Source organism: Electrophorus electricus, chromosome 18 (genome assembly GCF_013358815.1).
Source record: "Electrophorus electricus isolate fEleEle1 chromosome 18, fEleEle1.pri, whole genome shotgun sequence".
NCBI classification, from domain to species: Eukaryota; Metazoa; Chordata; class Actinopteri; order Gymnotiformes; family Gymnotidae; genus Electrophorus; species Electrophorus electricus.
In genome coordinates this window covers 11,652,791-11,659,982 of record NC_049552.1, presented here as the reverse complement: position 1 = coordinate 11,659,982, position 7,192 = coordinate 11,652,791, and positions in this window count along the sequence as shown.

The following is a 7,192-nucleotide window of genomic DNA, read 5'->3' as shown; positions in this document are numbered from 1 at the left end:
TCCCCAGCAGGCTTTATCCTGCCTATGCTTTATTTGGTACCTGAGGATGCAGCTCACAAATATGATCACAGCCTCCTAGTCAGAGTATCTCTGTTTTGCCTGGGGAAAACTGTAAGTGCACTCAGTGCTAAAGTGAGCTGAGCCTTATGGCTTCAGTCAAGTGTGTTGGTGACCTGCATTTCCAGGTCATATGTGCATGCACTTTGAAGATGAAGAATCTTTACAATCCCATGCAAGTATCCAACATAGTATGACTACACTTCCCTTTACAAACTCCGTATCTCAGAGTTGCCTCTTTTGTTTCTGTTTGATGCTAATCACAAGTTGCAAACAGCAGTATTGTCGATTAGGACACACAACCAGGATAGTCAGGGAAAAGGTTTCAAGACAAAACTGCATACAGGTGCACTGACTGTGATGCTGAGCATCCATGGACGTTCCACTTGGACAGTAGTACCATCCTGGGCCGCCTTATAAGGCTCATTGATTACAGTCTTGTATGGAACTGCAACTTCGACATCACTACATACCTTTGTGCAGTTTTACAACCAATACATCAGTGACGGGTGCTGTTGTGCGATCAGTAGGCAAAGTCTCGAGTTTTGACTTTACCTGTTCTGTGCAGTTTTTTTCTATGATGTTATATTCATGTCCCAGCATGAGCTTGTCACTCCAGAAAATATTTTGAAAGTGCACATGGGTGATTTGGCTTTAATTCTTTATACAACATTTTTCGTCAGGGCTTAAATGAGCTCTAAAAGCACTTCTGGGTTCGTGTGGGATACATGTTCTTCTAAGACCCCCTGTATGTTCATCTACTGCTAATTTTGTTGTTTCATGACTGGCTGATGGGGACCAACAATTTGGCCATAGTCTACTGAGAAGTGAACAAGTTTTGACACTTTTACAATTCATTTGTTGTGAATAATATATATATTTTTTAATAGTTGTAGGACTGTCTGCATTGACACCGTATTCGTGTTTTCATCCATGCAACTGGCTATGAGGTAGACTTTTTTTTTTAAGTAAGTGGTGTACTTCCCAAGATGCCTGTCATGGAAAATATAAATAAATATAAAGTCTGCCAATATATTTAACAAATTTCTCTAGATTTGATATAACAAATGACAAAGTTTTATTCAAAGCTATTAAGCACCCATGTGCAGTCTGCTGAAATTGTTTCCTGCCTTTATAGTAGACTGGGTGTCTTTTTTCCACAACTGTCGTTATTAGAGGAGCAGAACGAGGAACCGGAGGGGCGCACTCAGATCAAACGCATCGACGTGCTGACTCAGTGCACGGGGCGCTCTGAACTGCCAGCCGCTGTTTATCATTGTGAAGGGATCAATGGAGAACGCCTTGTGCTTTCGGACCGAGTTCCGCACCAGGAGGACCGTATCGAGCCAACTAAAACACGAGGCGGCTCTGACGTCCCCTTTTGATCAACATCTCGGCCTGATGAAGATCAGTAAAAGATCAGTGAAGCGCAGCACGCCTTAGACAACGGAGTAACGCTTGACGCGCCCTGTCTTTTGAAGCTAATCGCGAATCCTCTCTCCAGCTTGCATTAGGCCGTATTTGCATATGGCAAGTTCAAGTTTTGAACACAAGAATTTCTCATGAGACCAGTCAAGAGATTGCAACTCTGGCTTTCCGCATAGTAAATCTATATCAAACAACTGGACTCCTTCTGGCGAAACGACTCTTAAGTGCTCCCTCTGCGTACTGAGAAATCGCTGCGTTCTGAGGAGAAACCGAGATTCACGCAAGTTCCGCAACTAATACCTCATTAATCTCCGGAAGGCCTTGGGGTGTGTCTTCTTAGACGTCTTGAATTACGACCGATTTTAATATATGTATGTGATATTTTTAGTAACAGCACTACCATGCATGTTCATGAAACCCAAGACATGTAATTTGAACTTGATGGCAATTGTCAATGTGCGTTTGAAAATTCCTTTTCATAATGCCACTTTAAATGAAAAATATAAATGAAGTTAATGTTTTTAACATGCTGTAACAAATGGCTCATTAATTATGTTTGATGCTGGCATGCATGACTCACTTTAATCTGAGTTTTATGAAAGATGCGTTACGCAGGAAATACTTAAAACGTACGTTTCTCTATTGAGGTACTGGAATAACTGCTCTGCACATCTTTGTGTTTTCTCTGACGTACCTAAATTTGCTCTCCAGCTTGTTAACAATCCCTTGATGGGTTTAAAAAAACAAACCATATTTGACAGTGGGGCCCGCAAGATAAAATAGCAGCAAGAGAAACAAACTCGAAGTAATGAGATACTATACAAAACTCCTAAATAAATAAAAATATTTAGAATATTTAGCGTTCATTTGATATATCAGTCCTCTTCAGATTTCGGGAGGATTCTATTTGTTTTATTCTTGCATCAGGATTAGTGTAGGTGTACTATTTTATTGCTTCATACTGACCTATTTATTATACTGTCATCGTCTTTATATTGCATATATAAAATCTTAATGTTAAGGGGGTCCCACATTTTTCATAGTTTAAGACCATAAAAGGGTTTTAATCCGGCCCTGAGTATAGTAATATACATGCGAATCAAAATACGCGACAAAGATTTTATTACAAGACTGCATATATGTGTACTGGTATTGGTAGAAATGTAACTGTTACTTTTCTCTAATTATAAAATGCCTTATTATGAGGACAGAAACTTCTTTAAAAATAGATCAACACAGTTTACACGCAGGGGGACCCTCGCGGGGTTCAAGAAACGATTCTTCAGGGAACGGTAAACAGGTGGTTCTCTCCGAACCTGCTCATTCACTATCAGGGCTGACAGGTCATCTTTCACGCTGAGGAAGATTGCACAATCGCCGGTGTGAAATCGAATCAGAAGAGTGGGAGCACGTGTTTTCCGTTCTGGTCGCTGCGATCTGAGCAGAGAGAATCAGAGGCCACAGAGCTTAGCGTGGGGACGCTAACGGCACAGAATAGGCTTTGTTTTTAGTTTACCCTTGAGCTTTAAATGCGGTTTCCATCACAACAGGAAATCCTTTGATCGTAAGAGGCTTGGGGAGCTGGCTTTAAACTCGTGGCGTTTTTTTTTTTTGTTGTTGTTTTTTTAACAGGACCTGAATTCATTTGAACAAGGTCAAAGAATAGTTTTAACGTTTTATTTCTTTTTAAAAAAGATCAGCATATTACATTACAATATATGAAGTTGGATAAAAACATACCAGGGAAATTTAAATTCAGCACAGTAGGAGTGAACAGTATGGCCAATATAATGAGTGTTACTGCCTAAATATATGTAAAAGCTGTTATGCCCAATCCTGCAGTAAAGTAAATTATAGACACAAAATAAAAATGAAACTTTTGTGAGTTTCTGTTGTAATTCCCTACTGACCTCAAGGAGCTGGACCTCAGTGCGATGCAACGGACAGATATAGCAAAGTGCACTTAAGGCTTATTATTACCCTGGGGTGGTGATCGTCAAACAAGTGTCTCCTAATGCTTTTCAGCAGGTATTCACTACCACCATCACAGTCTCTTTAAGTGTAGCAGAAATGCTTTTAAGAGTGGCTACCACCTTCTTAGTTTCACTGTTCTTGATGTAATTTCTAAAGTCTTGTAATTTCTTTAATTTAATTCAGTGGGACTGAATTTACCATGTGACACATATGAACCCACTAAAATGAAAAGTCAACAACTATAACAAGAAACAAAAGATTGTTCAATTGAAAATGAGCCATTAACAGCTGTATTTGTATGTTTTATTTGCCATACGCTCACATGCAGTTGAGTGTTATGACAACATAGGGTTGTATCATCTGTTATTTACAGAAAAATCATTCATCCCATCCAGTGGTGTGCACAGGGTAGTGAAGGCCGGAGGTTTTGCCCTGGCGCTGTGTACACCAAAGGCAGTGCTCTCGAGGCCTTCAGTCCACCTACATCCAGTGATAGGCAGCCTGTGCTTCACTGTGTCAAAAGCAAGTTCCCAGTAACCCACCTCACAATGATGAATGTGAGGTCAAGCAGGCTCTGTCACCAGTGGACGATGTCCTTAGGGAGTATGTGCATGCGTATGCATGTGCATGTGTTCATGTACGTGTGCATGTGTGTTTGTAGGTGGATGGGAGGAAGGAGGTGCCTCCACGGTGAGGAGTCATATGACCACTGCTGTCTCCAGATTTGACAGATGGACTTCTCTCTAAGAGTTTATACATTTCTCTCTCCCCCTCCCTCTCTCTTTCTCTCCTCTCTCTCTCTTCCTACATAGTCTTTCTCTCTTCCCTCTATTTCCCTCTCTTTGCCTTCGCTCTCCTTCCCTCCCTCCCTCTCCTAATCAGGGCAGCAGAAGGGGTAGGCCGGGGCACACGGGATAAGAAGCTTAAGGCTAGAGTCTTGGCTCATTTCTGGAAAGGAAAAGATAAAACTACTTTTAAGGGCTTCCAGTGACCTAGAAAGGGTAAGCTAAAGTGCAGGGAGAGAGAAAAAGGAAAATAAACATGACAGCACTGTGGCAGGATAAAGTCTTCAGGAAACTGATGAGTGAGAGACGTGAAGAAAGCAGATTGCCCCCTTGGGTTGACAGAGTACCTGCCCTGAAACAGTGAGAGGAAAGAGACAGACACCAAGAGAGTCATGGTTCTTGCATTCGTCAGTGAAAGCTTCTCTCTACTCTGACAGCCACCATCTTTGTGAGTGACACCTCCTGTCACTCACACTGCCTGTGCACTGAGCTGATGGCTGTGGTCCGATTGCTGCCTGTGTGCATGAAATGTTTGTTGAAATAAGACGTACTTACTGATAATGGCTGATGTCCTTCAGCCAGTGTCCCATGGTACCCTGTGCCTTCCCAGCATAACATTTCTATAGTGCCAACTCTCTCTCCCTCTCCATTGAGGTCTTAATAGTTGCTAGCTTAGGTCTTAATAGTTCATGCTGGCCTCTGGCCTCAGCTACACCAGTGAAGATATGGATAAACCCTTCTGTGAGGTCATGACCCAAACTGTAGAAGAAGGAAAAATTGAAGTCAGGCAAAGGACTGCTAAAGACCCCTTCCATTCCCTGGAAAGCCTTCATCAAGGGCTTTCTCTGTGTCTTTCCCCTTTCTGATCATGTCTTTCCATGCAGCCAGAAAGGGTTCCATGTCTCCTCGCTGAACTGAGAACCCGTTCCAGCCAAACCTGTGAATCACCCTCCATCAACCATAAAGCCATTAGCAGTGCCTCACGTAGTAGGTTATGGACTGCTGATCAGAGGGTGGTAAAGTGTGCCCCAATGTAATCTGCGGGCAGAAACAACGAGACCTGGGCAGATGTCAGAACACTGGGATCTTGGGTCTCATTGCCGATTTGGTCAGCCATCTGCCCACCATCTGCAATTGACTGAAATATTGCAAGCCTTTTTAATTACCCATATGGGTTACATAGTTCATGCCAGAGGTATTTTGAAATATTCAGCATGGACTGAAAGGTTGTAAAATAATTTCCTTTAATAGAAGTAGAACATGAAATTTAATACACAATGATGGATATACAAGCATCCTGATATACAAAAATGACACTTTTTTTTATAAAGAAGAAAATTTTAAAAAGAAGGAAAAACTGCTCAGCAATAAATATTCTTATTAAGTGACTGAAGATTCCATTTGGAAGCACCATTTTGTTGATGGGGGAGGAGGTGTTGATTTTGAGCAACACTGCCACAAGACAGGCACCACTAGAAACCCTTTACGGTTTAAACTGGTTTATGTTCAGTGCCAGATTAAACCCTATGCAGGCCCCTAGGCAGTCAAAATCTCTCGTCCTCTCCTTGCAAATTATCACTTAATATATTAACTTTACAACCAACGATTAAAAAATAACAATTTTATTAAAATTAACATTGAACTAACTGAACAAAGTAGTGTGGTGCTCGTTGGCCACTACGTGGAGAGCGGCTGTGTCTGGTACAGCTCCATCCCCCCCCCCAAAAAAACCCTATATCTATGGTTTATGTACTTCAAGTTGTTAATGGGTATATTACATTAATATAGTATTTTCTCTATATAGTCATTAATGTAAAGTTTACATTTCTTTGATATGGTTAATTTGATTATTTATCTAATTTTATTATTTATCAATTTAAGAAAGCTTGAATGTCATTTTCTTTCAAGATCAAATCAATATTATTTTGATCTGTTGACACGGTACCCATAGGCCAGTGCCTGCTCTGCCTATTCTGGATGTCACTGTCTAACGCTATGCTTCAAGCCCAGTATAGGTTCCACACAGAAACATTACCCATATCTGAAATAGTAGGCTACTGCTCAGTCCTGTCATACTAAGGAGCGTTTCCTGATAAGCTGGCTTGTACATTTTAGTGTTTGCCTACTCATTATTTGAAATATATATATTTTTAAATGTCTATTTCTTTCTAAAATATATATTTTTTAAAACGCATAAGTCATGCCATTAAGCATTTTTCTATGGAGTGGTTTTGTATGGAAGACTGTTGAACTTGACTGTTCATTTTTAACTCAAAATACTGTCACTTTCTTCAAGTAACTTGATCAGGAAGTAGTGTTTGCCGATGAAAGACTTTACTCCATTGACCTGTTTGTAAAGTTACATAAAGCTGATAAAAGAAAAGCAAAACAATCTTTTTATACATAAAATATTCAGATGTTCCCACAGTGCACAGTAGTCACAACTTGACCGTAAGGAATCCCAGATGCTGGAAGGCTTGGATTGAAGTGCACAAAATGAAAAAATGCTCTCATGCTGTTCTCTATATCATGACCTGCTGTCTAAAACGTCCGGTGGCAGGACGCGCCAGACCCAGCAAACAGCATGTTAATGTGGCTAGCTGGGCTTCTTCAAAAGCCCAAATTAGCTGAGTGCCCAAACCTGACCATCCAACCAAGACCGGCCAAATTATGTCAGCGAGAGCGTGTGGGATCAGGTATCTACTCGTCTGGCCTTCTTCAAAATGAACATGGTCCTTCTCAGTAAACACCATCAGAGTTTATTGGAAACGACAGGACTTTGGCAGTGCCTGCTTATGCTATTCCCTTTGCACCAGCCTGTGTCCATGAACGAAAGATGCAATCCAGTGCTGCATTCTTCCTGAAGTGGTAATGGCACCTTTGCGTGGACCCAGGAAAATGTAGGCTATGGTAAAATATATGTACAAAAGATTAATCCAAATACAGAT